This window comes from Pinus tabuliformis, chromosome 8 (assembly GCF_031772625.1).
Source record: "Pinus tabuliformis cultivar Carrire ecotype Pingquan chromosome 8, CPIR1, whole genome shotgun sequence".
In the NCBI taxonomy this organism is placed as follows: domain Eukaryota; kingdom Viridiplantae; phylum Streptophyta; class Pinopsida; order Pinales; family Pinaceae; genus Pinus; species Pinus tabuliformis.
In genome coordinates, this window is record NC_142294.1 from 1,615,849,875 (window position 1) to 1,615,872,243 (window position 22,369).

The window sequence follows — 22,369 nt, forward strand, 5'->3', positions numbered from 1 at the left end:
ATATCAAATAGGTTGTTTTTTAAGCTTATGAAACGTCGCAGAAAAAAAAGTTATAGCGAAAATGCCATGACGACCTGTTTGGAGAAGCGAAACCCTAGAATCCAAAGCTTTGATACCAAATGTTATGAAACCGGCTCACAAAAAGATAGAAAAGATAGATCAACGCCTTATAAATAAGCTTCTTCGAGGGGGTAACCTCCTTTACATTAAACAAATGAACAATTCTTCGATGATACAAATGACAAGACCTCCTTTTTGTGTATAAGAGTCTAAGGGGTCATAATGTAATAAGAGCCGACATAACAATAATAATGTAAGGGCACAACAATAATAATAGTTGGCTTCTATGGGGCACAATAATAACAATATGGGGACTACATGGGCACAAAAATATAATAAGGGGTTTTCACTAGTTACAATAAGGGGTTACACTAGTAGTATAGGGACCTAACATACATCGTTTGATCCTTAAAGGTAATTTTTATTTCTTTGTTTCAATATTCATTATTCTAAGCTTGTTAAACTTTCAATGTTTAATCAATTTGCATTTTCATTGTGTAGGCACCAAGACTGGAATTTTGTAGACATGATAACATGGCCAGTCTATTTGGTAGATACCTAACAGTGCAAGGTTTTAGTAAAGTCTATGGTCAAAAGGTTAGTTGTTTGATGCTTTTGGATGGTGAGTACTACAACACACCAATGCCTATGAAACTTACTATTTTATAATTTCTCTGTGATGATCTCATGGAAGTTGAATAAATAAGGGAATAAATTAACATGCGGCAAAATGATGAGCCAAATGTAGAGATTGATATCAATGTTAACTCATCCCCTGGTGTGTGGTCAGTTAATTTTGGCCTGGGAGGGTATGCAAGCTTTTATCGAAAGAAAACAAGGAATTAGACTACACTAAAAAAATGACCATGGAAGCTCCATTTCAAATTAAATGCGTGTTGAAATGTAAATTATGTGGAGATAAGACAACATTACAATGCAAATTAAACTATAACTAGGCCACTAAAATGAAAAAAGAATGTCTGTAGAAAATTTGAACACTGATGATTGTTGCCTTTGAGGGATGGATGGTACTTTAATTTGTTGTGACAATTGTCCCACTAGATATCATTCTATGTGTGTTAGTGTTTCAAAAGATTTTTTACTTGAAGGGGATTGGTATTGCCCTGAGTGTTTGGTGAAAGAAATAACCAAAGGACTTGAGGACTTGAGTGATTTGCAAGGGTTTGAGTTATTGGGATGTTTAACAACCAATAGATCTACACGGGTCTACTTTTTGGAAGAATGACAATGATGTGATATGTCTTGCACAACATTATGCAATAACCCACCTAGGGTACATCTTGTGAGTGGTGGTTCTTTATAGATAATTGTTGCGTTCTCTTCAGTTGACAGAGGAAAGCTCAGATGAGAAAGTTCAGTCAACTTTGAGAAAGATGAGAAAGTTCAGCCTTAGAGAGGTGACAGCTTTTGTTGTATCAAGTAACCATTCATGATCCTGTGGATGTGGAGAACAATCTAGATAATAAATTGTCACTTATTTTGGAAACTTTCTTGCAGTTTGTTCATGATGTGGTTTTGGATGATACCATTTTTGAGAACATACACACATTTATTCTTGCTAATTTATTAGACATCTTGGATGGAAGAATGTGGAGGAATGAGAGACATAATACTGTTTAGAAGCTTCATTTGGTTTACAAGCCTGAGGTTATTATTAATATTTTGAGATTTTCTTGGGATAGTGGATCGCAAAACTATAAAAAATTCATTGGAAACAAACCAGTCAGGGTGGTCATGAAGGAGATGGGGTTTTAGAATTAACTTCTATTGCTTTGTCCTATAAACTTCGCTCACAAAATTTTGCCTTAATTGGTGAGTGCAGCAAGGAAATCAACTAAGTGTTATATTTCCACAGGCAATTTACTGGCTTGAGGTTCTAATAGCTATTGAAAGTTTTTTGGATGCAAAAGGAATATAAACAAGGCCCAAGGGGAATAAGTTGTAGCCAACTGCTAGAAAGGATGGGTTGGGAGTAAATGATGTAGAGTCTGCAAGTGTCATGAAGATGTTGCACTCTTTAGAGATATGTTTTCAAAGGCTAACAAGAAAGTAGCTACGCCTAATGGACATGAACAACACTTCCCTACAAAAGATAGTGTTTCTGACTCCAATATACCTTTACAATGAGATGTTGAAGTGCTTAGTTTTATTAAAGAGTGCATTTTTTTCTTCAGATTGGCATTCTTCTATCTACAAAGAAGCTTGTCACTAACTTAATGAAGAGCATGTCAGTTCTCTTTTACAAAATGTTATAGCCACAAATTTCAGTTGTTGATGATAGAATGGAGGGGGCTGGTACTTCATATGTGACTTATAAAAAACACTTCCTTGAACATTTTGACAAAGCATGCCTTAACATATTACATGAACTTGTTATGAGGCGTGCCTTATGCAACAAACTTGAAGAACACCTAGTAAATGAAGCTATGAAGGTAGAGGATGGGAGGATTGTTTATACTGATGATGCTCTTGTTCTTGTAGCTGACATTCTTATTATAAGGAAATCCACATGGTCCAGTTTGGGTGATGACTCTTTGAGATTTAAAATCTGCAGAGGCTACACAAGTTTTATTGTTGAGAAAGTGAAAGCTACATATTCAGTGTGCTTAAATATGCAAGAATTTTGTGCAAGTCTTCGATCCCTATTTCATTTGGAAGTTCTTCTCATGGCTTTTCATTTTTTGAATGTGGTTCAAAAAATCAAAATGGCAGAGAATATTTTTTCTAACCTTAGCAATGTAAGTTTTCCTCCATTAGAACTCAACAACCTGCAATTACTTTGCTTGTCTTTACTCATTTCAAGATTGATGTTGATTCTTTGCATATTATTCTCCACTCCACCACCTTCCCATCCTGGATGATGTTCAATATAAGAAATAAGTTAGTACAAATCACACAAGGAGGCACCTTTCAACTGCACACAGGAATAGGCTGCTTGGAATTATGGGTATATCATGTGGTTCGAAGCGTTATAAATGTGAATGAGGGAGTCACAGAAGAACATGGAATGGTTGGCATCTTTCAACAACTAATTGATGTTAGTGGGGTTCATAATTGGGGTATTATAGAACACAAAGTTCTTTAAGATATGGGTTTAAATTGGTTTGATTTCAATTCGGTTATTTGTCATATTTTGGACGTGTGGCAGAGTAGGGAAGCCTCCCAAGTGCACGCGCTTATGCTTGAAAGATATTGTTTTGTACTTGGATGGGTCACTCTATTTGATATTGATGTTAAGGAAGTTGTTGCTTTTCCATGGAGTGCTAAATTGGGAAAAGACAAGTTGTTTGGAATTGAATAATTCATTAGTTTTAACTGAATTCTGCGCCATAACCTTAATTTTGGCCATATAGAGGATCTATCACAGCTAGAAAATATTGTTGTAGATATATTGTCTCAGCTTCAAACGTTATACAAAGAACACAGTGTAAAGGAAAGGGGTTGGTCTGTGAAAAGTGTCTCTGAGAAAGAGCCCAGTTTCAAGAGAGGATGCTTTTTGGATAGAGCAGATGTCTAAATATACTTCATTAATTACACTTTGTGAGCAGTTAGTTTTTCATGTATTGGAGGATGGAAAAGCAAGCCTTTTTTCTGAAAATTTTGACATCCATTTTGAGCATGCATGTGGGGGCAATGAGAAAAGATGTACTTTTTGTTCTTGATGGAAAAGGATGTGAAGGCAATGCACAATTTTCACTAAATTTGTTGCTTCAGGCAGGTTTGGACAAGTCAAACCAGGAAGAGTTGTTGGGGAAGCTAGGAGCTAGTTTTAAGCTTATAGAGTCTATACTTGGTGTCCTGACAAAGTTAAAAGGAGTTGTTAGCAAAGAAAACATAGGGAATTTGAACAAACTTTTCTGAGCTCCTCGTTGCATGGTTTCCCATCGCATGTTCATTCAGGGAGTGTAACCATGGTCTCTTCTACCCTTTCTGTTGAGGGATTTTTGTGTATAACTGAGAATTTTTTCAGAGAAAGGGATGCATTAGGTGGGATTGAGGTGGATGAAGAAATTTTCAATAGTTTTCTTGACATCATAATGACGATTATTTCTACAAGTTATTTGAGGGTATACATGACAGATGTAGAGTCTTGTTCAATAATTTAATTCCCTGTATGGAAGAGAGATGTATTTATCGTGATCTATTTTTGCTAAAGCACATGGAAAGTCTAGTAAAAGAAATAAACTCAAGTAATGAGCAAAGTTAAAAGGAGTTGTTAGCAAAGAAAACATAGGGAATTTGAACAAACTTTTCTGAGCTCCTCGTTGCATGGTTTCCCATCGCATGTTCATTCAGGGAGTGTAACCACGGTCTCTTCTACCCTTTCTGTTGAGGGATTTTTGTGTATAACTGAGAATTTTTTCAGAGAAAGGGATGCATTAGGTGGGATTGAGGTGGATGAAGAAATTTTCAATAGTTTTCTTGACATCATAATGACGATTATTTCTACAAGTTATTTGAGGGTATACATGACAGATGTAGAGTCTTGTTCAATAATTTAATTCCCTGTATGGAAGAGAGATGTATTTATCGTGATCTATTTTTGCTAAAGCACATGGAAAGTCTAGTAAAAGAAATAAACTCAAGTAAGGAGATTAAATTATTTATCAAAGAGAATCTACTTACAAATGAAATTGATATGCTAGAATGCTTGAGAACAAATTCTAGTAAAGTCATTTTGCTTAAGTTTTATGTGGGAACACTAAGGACTCATCGATGTTGAACCAATCCAATAAGTTCCAAGATTTTCTTGGAGACCATGGTAACTTTTTAATTTTAATTGATGCATTGGATGGATGCCATAATGAATCAATAAATACAAAGGTGCTACAACTATTTATTGATCCTTTAACATGTGATTTGAGTTATATTAACCTGAAGCACACCTTGCAAGAAAAGTTATTATTGATGGATTCATCTTATTTGTCTACATGGATGGAAAAAAAGCTACTAGGATGTACTATTCAATCAGATGTGGGTAATTTGACAACATGAGTCTCTAATTCAATAAGATTTTGTTGTTGCTTTCATAAATGATTTGGTTCTACCTCCATCTGATTCAAAATCAAGAGAACTATGTGATCACATTTTTGATGCATTGCTTGTGGGCTTAGAGAAGGAATTCTTGTCATTTGATGTTCCTACTGTGAAAGCGTATTTCAACTGTGTGGTTCAGTTGGCAAATGGTGAGCCGATAATAAAGCCTCTGATCAAGAGAGAAATTGATATGGTGGTCAAGTTGTTTGTTGATGAAACCCACCTTGAAGGTTTGAAGTTCATCTTGGCTTTTCTGGTTTCTGCATTGGGTGCATATGGTGCTAACAAGCATGTTTATGAAAAATCAATAGAGAAGCCTCAATCAAACACCAGTTCTAGAAATGATTCTACTAACTGTAAGTTGAATTCTAATGTTCATAGAAAGAACTCAGAGGCTTTGGTCAATCCAGTCAATTAGGGAGTTCATTCTACTACAATTGAGTTTGATGCCACATCAGTAGAGGATGATGAGGACGATGGCACATCTCATGGAGAATTGGCTAGTATGGATAAAGAAGATGATGACGAGAGTAACAATGAATAATCACTTGCATCAAAAGTTTGTATATTCACATCTAGTGGGAGAAAATTTATGGAACAACATTGGTACTTCTACTACACATGTGATCTGACTGTTTCTAAAGGGTGTTCTTCTATTTGTGCAAGGTTGTGCCATTGGGGTCATCGAGTTGTTTACTCTCATTTAAGCTGTTTCTTCTGTCATTGTGGAGTAGGAGGAGTAAGAGGGACAAGCCGTATCTACTTGAAGCCTCACAAGTATGTTTCTTCTAGAACTACATCATTGAAAGATGCTAGCAATGTTGAACCATTCTTGCCTCTTCCAGATGAGAGGGACCATCTCCAGCCATCTAATAGTGACTCAGATATTGAGGATGATGGTTGCATGGAGAATGAGAAACCATTCAAGATATCTATTCGTAAAGAGGAAGAGGATGGGTTTCTATCACTTTTTATGGATATGTATATGGATATTGAAGACCATGTTTTGATGTTATGTAGAAAACTTGTACCTAGTATTAATGTGGCTAGTCATTCAGTATTATAAAAAGAAGAGAGGATAGTTTTGGGTGATGAAAAGGTTTTTTCTTACAATTTAGATCTTTTGCAATTAAGGAATGCATATGAAAATGGATCTCTGGACATGAAGATTAAAACATAATATTATTATTCAAGGGAACTTAAATCACATCTTTCTAGTGGCACTATTGCCAAATCTATGCTCACTATTAATAGCAGAGGCAAGCTTGCAGTAGGAGAAGGTGACAACGTAACAATATTTAATGTGAAGAAACTTATTGGACAACCAACTGTTGTGCCTGTGACAATAGACAAGACTAATGCTAAGCCTCTTTCAGAAATTCAATTCGCTATGCACTATCTCATCTTTTTTAAACCTTGCAAATGAGAACTATTTCGTTGTAGTTGGGTATGAAGAATGCCAAATTTTCACTTTCAGTTCTCTAGGGGAAATAACAAACTATCTTGCAATTGAGGTTGCTTTATAAGTTTCCTACATCCGACAAATAGCTTGAATTCCTGGTTCTCAGGTTCAATTCATGGTGGTCACTAACAAGTTTGTGAAGATCTATGACCTGTCCCAAGGCAACATTAGCCCTATGCATTATTTTACATTATTGGAAGATTCGATCATAGATGCAGTATTGGTGCCCATCTTACGTGGCCGACTAGTTCTTATAGTACTGTCACGGCATGGGATGTTGTATAGGTAACAAATAGGAGTAGCAAGTTACACTGGAGCTCAAGTTGTGACAAAGAATATACCGATTAGATTTGTGCAGTCAAAAGGTATATCTGTGTTTCATAGTAGCCTACACATTACTTTTCCCCTCTTATCATGATAGTTCAACTTTGATTGGATAATTGAATCTGAAAGGCACATCTATTAATGAAGTATCAAGTGTTCTTGAGGGTGACCAAGATGGTCAGTTAAGGCCTGCTGGGCTACATCACTGGAAGGAGTTGCTTGATGGTAGTGGGTTTTTTTGTCTGCCTGTCTAGTTTAAAGTTGAACTCTCCACTCACTGTGTTGCTTGGTCCTAAAAATTTGTCTACACAACTTCTGCCATTGTTTGAAAATTCATCTTCTCCATGGGTTGGCACTACAGCTTGCAAGTTTCTCTCTAAGGACAACATTTTTTTTTACGTGATGATGGTAGTTTGTAGATATTCTCATTTGGAATGGGTAGTGAAACTCGAGGATTGGAGTTACTAAGACATGATTGTAGTATTAATTCAGAGCAGCTAAAAAAAATAGGTCCTAGGATCAACCTAGAATTTCCACTGAATTTCTTTGAAAAATAAACTTGCATTACTACATATATTAAGCTTAGAGGTTATGTTATTCGAAATAGTGATTCAAAAGGTGTTAAGGTGAATTTAGCATCATAAGAAGGCTTCTTAGAGAGCCCCAACCCTACTGGATTTAAGGTTTATGCACTTTTTCTTCAATAATATTTTTTTTGTTTTAATAATTAAATCATAGCTTTCCTTGTTCTGGTGTAGCTCATGTTTCTCTATTGAAGAGGAAGATCTTTGATGTTAGTGTAGAATGAATGAAAGTAGTTGTAAAATTAGACACATGAGCAAATTTTGATCAAGAGTTATGGATACCTGTGATGATTTGTCTATGATTGCATATTTGTAGATAATTGTGTTTAATTCTAATCTAGACATTATAATGGTTGTGTTAATGTGGGAAATACAACAACTGGTCACCATTATAGTTACTATGTGGCTCTTGTTGTTCCAACCCATCAATCCCTTGAAAGTTGGACTCAGAAAGAAGGAATTGTTTACAAGGATTTTTCTGACCTATGTCAGAAGAGTGAAGCAATTAAAGAAGTTCAAGAGCTCAATTTTACAGGTATGTTATGGTTTCCACCACTTCTGCTTCATTATACATTTGTAGTAATATTAACTCTAGTTTTTTCTACATTATACATATGGATTTTTATTATGTTAACTCGTTGAGCCTACATAATGATTGATTAATCTGTTGTCTATTGGGGGCATCACATGAATCTACCTTGAATTGGATGCGTTGCTTGGTTGGAGTTTTGGGTCCTTCTTCATACTCAAGTGGGTAACTATAATATTTTAACATTGTTGGCTTGTCTAATGGATTTGGTTACATAAGAACAGTTTTGAATTTGTTTTCCTTGGATATTTGATTAATTATTCTAGGATAAGTAAGTGGATCTCAACAACTTATTGCTATTTCTAATAAGGAAGTTGTCGAGGGGTTATTTTATTGTATTCTTTGGAGAACTGATGGATCTAGGAAAATGGTACTTCTTTATGTTGAGATGTTCTTGAAGGTTAAATATTAAGTTCCTAAGGCGTTCTTTTCTATGGAGATGTTTTATTTGCTTTGTTTATATAGGTCATCTGGCCACATGGTGGCCACTATCACCCAACTAAAGGAAACTTATTCGAGCTTCTTGCTTTTTTGGGAAAAAATGACATTGGCATTGTTGGTGTTGAGGTATATGTCGTATAAATCCTTTATAGTCTACTTTATTTTATATTACAATGTTCATTGTCTTTCATGCCTTGTAATTTGAATTGTATCTTCCTTCATTTTTAGAAGAGGAATTCAGTATTGATGATAAGAAGCAAGAATTGAAAAAAGAGGATAACAATAACACTAGAGCAAAAAATGTAGAAAGAGAGACAGAAGAGAACCGGTCTAGTGATACCCTTAAATACAATATCCCACATGAAATCCAAACTGATGGTCAAGTATTTAGAGTTGGTGAATTCCCCTGCAATGAAACAATATTTCATGCATAAATGTAGTCCAACCAATATTAAGTTGGAAATTCATATTCTAATACTTGACATTTCATATAATATAATTTATGTGGTTGAGATTATCTGTAGTTGTATTTGATATTATTTAGTATTGTCATTAACATATGTAACTTTGAGCTTTCATATTAGATGAATATGCATATTGTATGACATTTTTTTTTTTTTTTTTTTTTTTAATTTAGTCACAAAATCATTTTAATTAATTTATGTTGATTAATAATAAACACATAAAATCTATCTAAACTACTAAATTAGTAGCCTATATTGATTAAATATGAACACAAATAAAATGAATATACAACTAAATTAGTTGTTTATAATGATTATTAATGAAAGTAAATGAAATGAATATAAACTACTAAATCAGTCGTTTATATAATGAATATGAAACTACAAAAAAAGATGAATGATTACTGTAAATGATAAATTTGTGATTACAAATGACGACTAAATTTTTCATATGTACGACGTTTAGTAGCTAATTTACAATATCTTATAACATGACCAAAATTTAGTTATATTTCTGTGGTCATTAATTTGTTTCAAACGATGACTAAAATTTGCATATATATGACTATTAGTAGCTAATTTACAATATCTTATAACACGACCAACATTTTGATCATATTTATTTGGTCCTTAATTGCTTTTATCGGGTGATCATATAGTAGTATATTTTGTTGTGTATTTGATCATTAATTGTGGCAATGAATGACTAAATCAATGACTAAATTAACAACCAAATTTATGACTAAATATACTACTAGATGATAAATTTGAGACACCTAATTAATGACTAAGCTAAATATGACTAAAAGTTGGCCGTGTTATAAGATACTGTAAATTACCCACTATTGGTCACTGACTGAAAAATGGTCATTTATATGCAAAATTTAGTCATTTTTTTAGTAACTGATTAGCCATTTTGTACTAGTGATACAATTTGCAGCTACTAAGGTAGATTCGGCTCGTGTCTAGGCAGAAGCTGACAGGGATAACAACTTCATTGAGTGAATTTAGCACATGCGCCAGTAGGTCCATGACATATTGGAAAGAGCCAACGCTAAGTACAAGAAGCGTCATGATCAACACCGTGTGCCACACAGGTTCCAGGTGGGCGACAAAGTTTGGTTACATTTGCAGAAGGAGTGTCTCACTAGGGCCCACCACAAAGCTTTGCTCACTCTGATATGGGCCTTACACCATCACTAAGGCTGCGGGAGACAATTATTTTGAGATCAACATTCCCCCATTCCTTGGCCTGCACCCAATGTTCAATGTGGACTGCCTTCGACCATACTTTCTACCATTACTGGACACATCAAACATTGCAGAATAACTCACACCAACAGAGCTAAACCTAAACTGCACGGAACATTCCACAACTGACTGGATCATGGAAACACAAATCAAGAACACTCGCTTGCAAGAGATCCAATTGTATCAGGTTGCCAAAGCTGGCCAACTCTTGTACCAAGGCAAGTGGCTCACTAGGGACTAAGTTCAATAGAAGTTTCCCATCTCATAGAGGCACTCAACGCAATGTTGGGTGTGGAGCCTGATTATCTTCTGTATTCAAAGCTTTCAGCTGGATGTATACCCCAGGAAGACTGTACACCCCTCCACGTGGGGGGGTGTAGGGGGGACTTGTCCCCCCCACGGGGGTCCGGGGGTCAGCGGTCCCCCGGTGGGGGTTCGGGGCAGCGTCCCCGAAGCTAATAATAGATGTAAAATTTCCTTGTAAAAGTCTAGTAATTTCTAGTCAACTTGGGCCGTTCATTAAGCAGATGATATGATGGTAGAAGTTATGTTTAACTTAGGGTTTTTTGCCCTAGAAGTCAACCTCTCACTATATATGAGAGAATTGTATTGTGTCTATGCACATCTGTATTCTGAGTGAGGAAGAGAGAGGAGATTGAGAGCGAAGAGGGTGTTACAATAGATCTACTGTAGGTTGTATCTCTTCAGTTTGTTGGATAATATAATAAAGAAGGACTAACTGTTTCTCTGTGGATGTAGCCCAAACTGGGTGAACCACGTATATTTGTGTCTCTCTTGTTTTATGTGTTTTCTATGTTTATATTTTCTGCAATATTTTATGTGTTCCATTTCTCTGTAATATATAATTTTCTAACAATTGGTATCAGAGCCAAAGGTATATTTGGCTAATAAACTCGCAGGATAGAAGGGTTCTTGGTTCGAGTGGGAGCAATGGCAGAAGATGGTAGGTTTAGGGTCAAAAAATTCAACGGCCAAAACTACCAACTGTGGAAGATGCAGATGGAATATTATCTATGTCAGAGAGATCTGTACCTACCATTGAGTGGAAAGACAAAGAAGCCGATGAGTATGACAGACACAGAATGGGATATTCTGGACAGAAAGGCACTTGGAACAATACGGCTGTGCCTAGCGGCATCGGTAGCGTTTAATATTTCAAAGGAAACAACAACACAGGGTTTAATGTCGACATTGGCCAAACTGTATGAAAAACCCTCGGCCTCAAATAAGGTATTTCTTATGAAGCGTTTATTTAATATGAAGATGTCAGAAGGTGGATCTGTTGCATATCATTTAAATGATTTTAATACAGTTACAAGTCAGTTAAGTTCTGTAGGGGTAAATTTTGATGATGAAGTTAGGGCTCTGTTATTTCTGTGCTCATTGCTAGAAAGTTGGAATGGTTTAGTTATGGCCGTTAGTAACTCTGTCTCTGGATCTAGTACTTTAAAGTTTGATGATGTTGTTGGTGCAATCCTTAGCAAGGAAATGCGACGGAAAAGCTCCAGTGAGACATCATGTAATGCTTTGACTGCAGAGACTAGGGGAAGAAAAATAGAAAGAGGAAACAACTCAAGATATCGCAGTAAGTCAAGAAAAGGTAGATCCAAGTCCAGATCGGGGATAGTGTGCTGCAAATGCGGGAAGAAAGGACACCTGAAGAAAGATTGCAAGTCTCGGAAGGGAAAAGAAGGAGATACACAGCAAGAAACTAATCATGAAGCGAATGTAACAGGTGAATTGTTGCAAGATGCTTTGATTCTTTCATTAGAAAATATTATTGATGCCTGGGTGGTAGATTCAGGGGCCTCATTCCATGCCACACCTGATAAGAAACATTTTCATGATTATGTTCAAGGAGATTTTGGACAAGTTCGATTGGGTGATGATAAACCTTGTAAAATCGTTCGAATGGGTATAGTTTTCATAAAACAACAAAATGGAAATCAGTGGCTATTGAAGGAGATAAGGCATGTTCCAGATCTGAAGAAAAATTTGATTTCAACAGGGCAATTGGGAGGTGAAGGTTGCGTAACTACTTTCACAGATAAAACCTGGAAGGTCACTAAAGGATCCTTGGTAATAGTGAAAGGAGAAAAGGTTGGTACATTGTATTTATGCAATGGTATTTCTAATTTTGTTAATGCTTTAACCTTTATAGGAGAAGATACAACATTGTGGCATCATAGGCTCGGGAACATGAGTGAGAAGGGGATGCAGATTCTTCACTCAAGAAATTTGTTGCTAGGTTTGAAGCATGTTGATTTAAAATTTTGTGAGAATTGTGTTTATGGAAAACAGAAGAGAGTCAGATTCCTTAGAGTTGGGAAAGAAAAGAAGAGTGAAAAATTAGAGCTTGTGCATACAGATGTGAAAAATTAGAGCTTGTGCATACAGATGTATGGGGACCTGCTCAGGTATCATATCTTGGTGGCTTTCATTATTATGTTACTTTTATTGATGATGCAACCAGAAAAACCTGGATTTATTGTATTCGAAATAAATCTGATGTATTTGATACTTTCAAGAAATGGAAATCTTGGTTGAAAATGAAACATGGAAAAGGTTGAAGTGTCTCAGATCAGATAATGGAGGTGAATATTGCAGCAAAGAGTTTGATAGGTACTATTTAGAGAATGAAATTCGCAGAGAGAAGACAGTTCCAGGAACACCACAAGAAAATGGTGTGTCAGAAAGGATGAACAGGACAATCATGGAGTGTGCAAGGTGCATGAGATTGCATGCAGGATTGCCTTTACAATTTTGGGCACATGTTGTAGATACTGATGTTTATATAATAGACAGAGGGCCTTCAAGTTCCTTGGATGGTGGTATTCCAGAAGAGGCATGGACAGGTAAAAAGGTAAACTACTTATTTTTAAAGACTTTTGGTTGTGAAGCCTTTGTCCACATTAACAAAGAAAATAGAACAAATCTTGAGGCAAAATCAAAGAAATGTACCTTTATTGGATATGGTGTTAATGATTTTGGTTATCGCTTATATGATTATGAAAATCACAAAATCATTAGGAGCGGAGATGTAATATTCAATGAAAAGGTCTTGTATAAGAATCAATTGCAGGAAAAGAAACAAGAAAAAGAAAATAGAGAATACACAGTGCTTGCCGATATCACATGAAAAGTGATGGTGCTTGAAAATCATAAGGATCAATAGCCATAACAACAACCACAACAGCAACAAGCACTTCAAACACCTGAAAGTGGTGTTAGAAGATCTACCAGGATAAGTAGATCCCCTGAACGATACTCTCCTTCATTATATTATGTATTGTTGACTGATTCTGGTGAACCAGAATGTTATGAAGAAGCAGTGCAGGTAGAAACCAGGAAGAAGTGGGAGCAAGCCATGAAAGAAGAGATGGACTCCTTAGCACATAACCAGACTTGGGACTTAGTTAGGTTGCCTGCAGGTAAAACAACGTTACAGAATAAATGGGTTTACAAGCTAAAGGAAGAAGATGGAGGAAAATAGAGGTACAAAGCTAGACTTGTGGTGAAGGGGTTTGCACAGAAGAAAGGCATTGATTTTGATGAAATATTTTCCCCTATTGTTAAAATGACTTCAATAAGAACTATTTTAAGTCTAGTAGCAGCTGAAGATTTGCATCTTGAGCAGTTAGATGTAAAGACAACCTTTCTCCATGGGGATTTGGAGGAAGAGATATATATGCAAAAGCCACAAGGATATGAGGTAAAAGGGAAGGAGAAACTAGTGTGTAGGTTGAAGAAGAGCTTGTATGGCTTAAAACAGGCTCCAAGGCAGTGGTATCTAAAATTTGACAGGTTTATGTCTGAACAAGGTTATACTAGATGTCACTCTGATCATTGTGTTTATCTCAAAAGGAAAAATGATGGCAGCTATATTATATTGTTATTGTATGTAGATGACATGCTTGTTGCAGGTTCTAACATGCAGGAAATAAATGTGCTCAAAAGGAAATTGGCAAACTCATTTGCAATGAAGGATTTGCGTGCTGCAAAACAAATCCTAGGTATGAGAATAACTAGAGACAGGAAGAATCGCAAATTAACATTGTCTCAAAGTGAGTACATAGAAAAGGTGTTGAAAAGGTTTAATATGAAAAATGCAAAACCAGTTAGTATACCTTTGGCTAGCCATTTCAAATTAAGTAAGGAGGCATGTCCCAAGACTCAGGAAGAAATGGCCCATATGTCTAAAGTTCCATATGCTCAGCAATTGGAAGCTTAATGTATGCAATGGTCTGCACAAGGCCTGATATTGCACATGCAGTGGGAGTTGTAAGCAGGTACATGAACAATCCAGGAAAAGAACATTGGATGGCAGTGAAGTGGATTCTCAGGTATTTGGGAGGTACCGCAAATCAAACATTATGCTTTGGTGGTTCAAACATTGCTCTACAGGGATATGTTGATGCATATATGGAAGGTGATAGAGATAACAGGAGGATCACAACAGGGTATGTGTTTACTGTAGGTGGAACAGCTGTCAGTTGGGTTTCAAAAATCCAAAGTGTTGTTGCACTTTCAACAACAGAAGCAGAGTATGTTGCTGCTACAGAGGCTAGTAAAGAAATGATTTGGTTACAAAGGTTTCTGGATGAATTGGGTAAGAAGTAGGAGTTGGGCAGGTTATACAGTGACAACTTGAGTGCCATACATCTTGCAAAGAACTCTGCATTTCATCCCAAGACTAAACATATACAACTCAATTACCATTTCATACGGTTAGCATTGGAAGATGGATAGTTGAAGCTGGAAAAGATACACACTAGCCAGAATCCTACAGATATGTTAACAAAAGTTGTAACCAGGGAGAAACTGAGAATCTGCTCAGTTTCAATTGGTCTTCAAGTATGATGAAGGAGATGAGAAATAGTCAGGTCCAAAGTTGAGTTATTGTCTAGCAAATGAAGCAGCGGTGGAGTTGCTATAATCAGTCTCCAAGAGGGAGATTGTTGGATGTGGGGCCTGATTATCTTCTGTATTCAAATGTTTCAGCCGGATGTATACCCCAGGAAGACTGTACACCCCTCCACGCAGGGGGGCTAATCCCCCCCAGTTGGGGGGTCTGGGGGCCAGCGGTCCCCTGGCGGGTGTTCGGGGGCAGCGCCCCCAAAGCTAAAAATAGATGTAAAATTGCCTTGTAAAAATCTAGTAATTTCTAGTCAATCTGGGCCGTTCATTAGGTGGATGATCTGACGGTAGAATTTATGTTTAATTTAGGGTTTTTTGCCCTAGAAGGCAACCCCTCACTATATATGAGGGAATTGTATTGCGTCTATGCACATCTGTATTCTGAGTGAGGAAGAGAGAGGAGATTGAGAGCGAAGAGGGTGTTACAGTGGATTTGCTGTAGGTTGTATCTCTTCAGTTTGCTGGATAATATAATAAAGAAGGACTGGCTATTTCTCCGTGGATGTAGCCCAAATTGGGTGAACCACATATATCTGTGTCTCTCTTGTTTTATGTGTTTATATTTTCTGCAATATTTTATGTGTTCCATTGCTCTGTAATATATAATTTTCTAACACGCAATGGGGACCATTGCTTCCTAAGGGGGGAGGACTGCTCTAGGTGGATATTGGTGGCCACCTGCTTATTCCATTTGGGCCCCCATCGTTGTTTCTTTTTAGTTTCCTTAATTGTAGCAGAACTTACTATTTTTAGTAGTTTTTGTGGTCTTAAACTTCCAAATCCATTTTAAGGGACTAAAAGATGTTTTTAGGGAAAATGGAGAAACCAGAAAAGTTCCAAACTAATCTCCTATTATTATTTTAGACTCCTCTTCAAGATCTTCGAAACAAGGTATTATGATAGCTAAACTGAGATCTTATACCAAAGTTACGACCCTAGGAAGTTGACTTTCCAACTTACCCCGATGGGGTCATCAAGATTTTGGCGCTTCATCTCGGTTAGGTTTTTGGATGTTTAGGGTTTATTCTTATTTCTCAATGATAAAAAGGCCACCAAGCCTCACTGTAACATAGTTCAGAGGCATGTAGTCGCGACATCTCTTCTCAGAGATAAGCTACCATCGCTCGAGCTAGTTTATTTCCATTATGCATGTAAGCATATTTCAGTTCTTTGATATTAATGAAATGAATTTTTATTTCTTGTGCATCTCGGTGTTTATTTTTGTATCTATGTTATGTTGCGTTCCTCTATAAGTCCAGATCAAGGCTCGTGCATTAGAGAGGAGGCCCCCTAATCGATTTGAAGTAACATACCCATTCCTAAATCACAATGTCAGGATTGAAAGTTAAGATTGAATCCCCCTTCCGTGAGAGCTATAGGTGATGATGACGATGATGACATGCTTTATATGAATGAATAGGGAGAGTTTCTTTGCATGCTTTCTCCAACGCCTGAGTTTGGATCCGAATGCACAAACTGAGGCTGATGATGAGGTTGAGGGTCTTGGTTCCTATCCTAGGCTATCATTGGAATAATATATGGCTGGTTCTGCCTAAATGGAGGTGGGGTATGATTATATGGTAGTCCTTATTGGCCCGAAGTGCTATAAACGAAGCTTGAACCAGAGTAGGATATGACCATTGTGGTTGAATTTGTGATAGAGAACCTATGTTTTGGCTTCCCATTTCAATGAAAAAAAGAAAAGTTTCTATCATATTGAAGTATGTAAAATATTTTAAAAAGAGAAAAACTAAAAATAGATGGCTTACCACATAGATTGAAACACTGCTACTTTTGAATATATAATATTTAGTGCATCATCCAACTTCTCGTCTTGCCTTTCTACATGCTCAATGCGAAAGAAATATATATAATTTTGTAAATGTACACCTCTTAGATTAAGATGAATCTTGGCTAGAGGGGACATGTGATGAATCTTGATTGAAAGAGACATTTTGCTATATTAGAATCAAAACCTCATGCATGCACATATTCATCTTAATCTTTTGGATTCTTTGCATTCTTCTGAAATCCATCCATCCACACAAACTGCATTGGCTATAAACATTCGATCATTTCCTTGGTAAACTCAACCACAAAAATATCATTCATAGGAGCAATGTTTTTACCTTCGATATGGTGGCTCATGTGCCCTCCAAGCGCTTGTGATTTGGAAAAGGTTTGTTGAAAAAACCTGTGCTAGTAAGGTTTCACAGCAACAACTTCCTCCTTAATAGGTCGCTTTATTTTATCTACATGAGTTTAAACATGAAAAATACATCATAGACTAAACTAACTACTCCAAACAAACATTTGTAAATATTTTAGAAGTGTCAGAGATATTTCATGGAAGGGCGAATGTGACCAAACTGCATCGGATAAATTGCAGGATTGACCAGAATTTCGACACATTTAAAGAATGTGGAAACGGATAGTAAATTAAGACCTAGTTAAATTCTAGTGGATCAGAAAGATACAGTTGCCCTGGTCGAAATTTTGAGCACAAGTAGGGGCATTAATAGTGTAGAAAAGGACTTTTAGAAAACTGTCTGCAACATGAAATTTACAAAATTCTCCATAGATCGACTCAATTCACCGTGCCATGGTTATGCATAAATGTAAATGTTCTCACATAACTTGAAAAGTTTACACAATAATTAGTGAAACTGAAACCGATAGAGTCAAAATTTATGGAAATTTAGCATGTATCAACATCGTCCATGGACAAATTTAGTAATATCTAAGTCAAATTTGTCGATGATCATTTGCCAATGGTTTCTTGTTAATATTTTTTTCCTTTAAATTCTTGGTGGAGGTTTACGAATCAAATTTACTAAAAATATCAACATATCCAAAAACTTTTCTAATGGAAAGTTTTTCCAAAAGAATCTATAATGGATTTTTTTTCAAAAAAGAGATAAGTCAATCTGATGCTTAACATTTCAACCCAAATATACCTCGGTTTTTGCTGGTGGAGACTTGAGCAAGCGGAGCAACACTGTTTGGAGGCAGGAAGATGTACTCTGTCCTAACTCCCTGGGGATTTTATTTTTCTCGTCTGAGATCATCAAATCCTTTATATTTCTCCCCCCATTTCGTTGTTCCACCTTCAAGATCTCTGACAACAAAGCCCTCCTTTGAGGGAGGGTTGTACCAATAATCATGGTCACTTAAATATGGTGGAGGTGACGGAGGGCATGGGTTGTTTGCTCTGTGATTCTGGTTCTCATTGGAATTCCCACAACACCATTAATTCTATTAATACAATCAGTGATTGACATGATGACTCATGATGATATTTCACGACAATAAAGAAAATCCGAGACAAAATTGTTGTTTTGAATAGACAAACGTTCATACATTCTCTTGACATTTTTCTCAACGTCTTGCCGCATCCTTTTTCTGCGTTGCCTTGATTTCGGCAATGTTGATGAAATTACGGTGTCGTACCATTTCCATTTCCATTTTTAGTCTCTTAAACATTCTTAGGATTCCTAAAACCCCATAATCATGGGTTGTACACCCTAGTGTTTTATGGTTCTGAATTAAATAGACCTTTATTCACCACAAATCCAAGTTCCTCCCTAGTAATCGTGCCTATTTTTTTTTAATGAAATCGTTGATCTTAAAAAAAAGGGATTGATTAAAAAAAATCAAATGGCTATAGGAAGGGTGTTTTGCACTATCATGGAAAACAATTTTTTTATACCATATTCAACCAACGAAGATAATAATAATAATGATTAGGTTCATAATTACAGGTGTCATACCATTTCCATTTCCATTTATAGATCACTAAAACATTCTAAGGATTCCTAAAACCCCGTAATCATGGGTTGTACAACTTAGTGTTTTATGGTTCCAAATTAAATATACCTTTATTCACCACACATCCAAGTTCCTCCCTAGTAATTGCACCTATTTTTTTGTTTTTAACGAAATCGCTGATCTTAAAAAAAAGATGGATTAAAAAAAATCAAATGGCTATAGGAAGAGTGTTTTGAGCTATCATGGAAAACGAATTTTTTATACCATCTTCAACCAATGAAGATAATAATAATAGTGATTAGGTTCATAAAATTTCTTATCTTATTTTTGTATTATAAATCATTTTATATTTATGATAAATAAATTTATACTTATTACAAATATTAAATATTATTTGTTTAAAATTTAAAATTATTTTTTATGTAGTTTATATCTTTTGGAGATCGATGAATACTACATCCATGAAATGTTTCTACCAGGGGATCTACTCGTGACCTTTCAGTAGTAAAGGCATTCTAATGAGAGGTATTCAACCAACTAAGCTAACCATAAGCACTGATTAAATTTTTAAAATTATAATAATAAAAAGTTAAAATTTATTTGTGAATTAACTTAATATTAGTGTGCATTAAAAATGAATAAAATAGTAAAAATTAAATATGGTAAAAGATATATTTTTTTTCTTTCCCTATAAAGGCTAATTAAATTTTCAAAACTCTACTTATCTTACAACATGACAAAACTTCTCACTAAGCTTAGAGTTTGCTCCTAATAAACTTAGATTGAGATATATCACCATATTCTTCGAGAACATTGCATATGCCATATCTAAGCATTTCGACCTAAGATTGAGGATATTAGTATTCAAATGCTCCCCCTATTGTGAGATCAGAGATATTATTTTATTTCTTCAAAGGTTCACTTAGTTCTCTCTAGACACTTAGGGCTTATCAGTAAAAAATATGCTTAGCTATATTCTTCTAGGTAATGTTACACCTTTGTTGGTAGCTTACCAAAGGGTATATTAGAGATTAATGTACACCAAGTTTCTTTCCTATTACACCTAATCCTCCAACACTACTAGGAAGCGACCACATGGATAAATTCCAAGATCACATAAATGAAATGTTAGAAACTTAATGACTCCCATAACATCATGCTCATTACACCTTTCTTTATGGATTTGAATGTTAGAAATGAATCTCTTAAGCATCAAGAAGACCCCTTTCTTTTTAAGCTTCATTATCATTACCCATACATTACCTAGTGATATGTGCTTAATGTTTTCTTCTTATTCCTTCTTTTAAATATATATGTTTTTTGTTTTGTTGTTGTTGTTGTTGTTGTTTTTTTTTGTTTTGTTTTGTTTTGTTTTGTTTTTGTTTTTGTTTTTGTTTTTTTTTTTTTTTTGTTTTTTGTTTTTTTGTTTTGTTTTTTCTTTATCTAATGTATTTTAATATTGACATTCTCATCTTTATTTTTTGCATTCTTAACACTATTTAAAACCAACATTAGTTATTATAATATTAATAATGAAACTAAATTAGATTACAAATATTATAATATTGATGGTAAAGTGAATCATGTTGTAACCCTTGCCCCTAGGATTGACAAGCTATGCATTTTAGCTTTTGTCCAGTATGAAAGTCTTGGCATACATTATTTTAATGTCCAATAGCATAACATTTTTTGGAAAAAGGGGATTTTTATTCTCAATATATCAATATTATTACATATAAATGACAATTTGTTCAATTGGGTCCTCTCGAGTCTCCACCCAGGTTCTGTTCCTGTAAGTGACATGACAAGACTTTGAGCTTCTACAAAATCCAGTTTATTCTGGGGACCATCCTTGGAATGAGGGTAAGTTCCTAGTGGGTTTCCTTGGGAAATGCATCACGTGGAAAAAATGCCTTATAGTCCTTCACAACAGGCTAAACTATACAAATATTAATTGAAATTTAAGGATTCCATCTGTAGGTGAGGAAGAGAGAGGAGAAAGAAAAGAGACCCGGATAACTGAAATAGGTCCAAAAAAAAATAGATCAATCACTCTGAACTCAAATATAATACCTTATGTATTGATAGATATAGCGGTAAACCCAACTACATATATGCACCTCATTAAGCAAGCATAGGCTACACAAAAACATGATCAATGTCAACAGACAAATCCTCCGTAAGGTTCTAGTAAAGAATTTGTTACCACATCTAGGAAAGAAATAACATCTGATAGAAACACACTTAAAAATTCAAATGTACAACATAAAAAGACATTTCAAGCACTAGAAACTGATTCCAAACTTGGCACTCAAGGAAATTCCATGGTAAGACATGCTGCTAATTCAAAATAGTTAATTGAGTTCTATCTTGCGAGTAATGATTATTTGAGAGTTGTAACAGTTGGAAATATAATTTTCTTTTATTTTGTTTTCATTTCATTCCCTATATGTGGGTTGAAGTAAGTGACCTAAGGCATGTGGCTTTGTTTATTTGTCTTGGATTAATTGGTGGTCTTTGAAAACATGACTTGGATCATTATTTCTCTATGTTGGTAGAGACACCCGTGACTTCAATTCTAAGCCATTTCAAATGTAACATGTTGCATCGTTTAACTATTTATTCTATTATTTTTCAAATATTCCCTTGGATGAATTATTCATCATTCATCTTATTTGTTGGTTGTGCAGGCTAGAGACTTTGGGAAGACTCATATGAAGCCTCATGATCCCTCTCATATTCTTCACATGAATTCAGGTAGTGAAAATGTGAACTTGAATGGGAAAGATAAACATTTCATCCTAGTGAGCATGCATATATCTATGGATTTAGAGCCAACAACTACAAATCCAGGTCCAAAATTTATAACAGGCTCCTTATTTGCCTAATATCGAACAAAATTTCATGGAAAATCTTGCAATAATTGCTGAAATTCTAAAAATTTGTAACATGAAAACATTATTTGTTCTATCATCAAAGATGTCTGTTGGGAATTCCATTAGAGAAACTTACCCCATTGACTTGAATCAAGAATTCAGTGAATCTTCTAAATATCCAAAAGAAGATACTAAAAAAGACATAACATTTCCAAAGGATTCAAGCATTTTCATACCCCTCTCATAGAGTGTTTCAATTGAAAATACCACAATCACACAAAATCATTTGAATCCTTGGGTTGATGTGTATCATCTCTTGGAAGGGCTAAGTGAAGAGTAGTGAGTTGCAAACCAGCAAGAGTGGGCACCGAGATTGATCCAGGTGGATATTGGTGGCCACCTGGACCCCCACCATTGTTTCTCTCAGCATTTTCAGTTTCCTTAATTGTAGCACAACTTACTATTTTTAGCATTTTTCGGGTCCCAAACTTTTGGAGCCGTTTTGAGGCCCTAAACGACATTTTTTGGGAAATCTGGGGCAACATGACCCATGT

The 22,369-nt window shown here is 35.5% G+C and overlaps 2 pseudogenes; both read left to right on the forward strand.

Moving 5' to 3' along the window:
- Positions 1 to 1,271: 1,271 nt before the first annotated feature.
- On the forward strand, positions 1,272 to 8,659 carry LOC149242253 (auxin transport protein BIG-like; annotated as a pseudogene).
- Positions 8,660 to 21,388: 12,729 nt separating this feature from the next.
- Positions 21,389 to 22,155, forward strand: LOC149242254 (uncharacterized; annotated as a pseudogene).
- Positions 22,156 to 22,369: the final 214 nt, after the last annotated feature.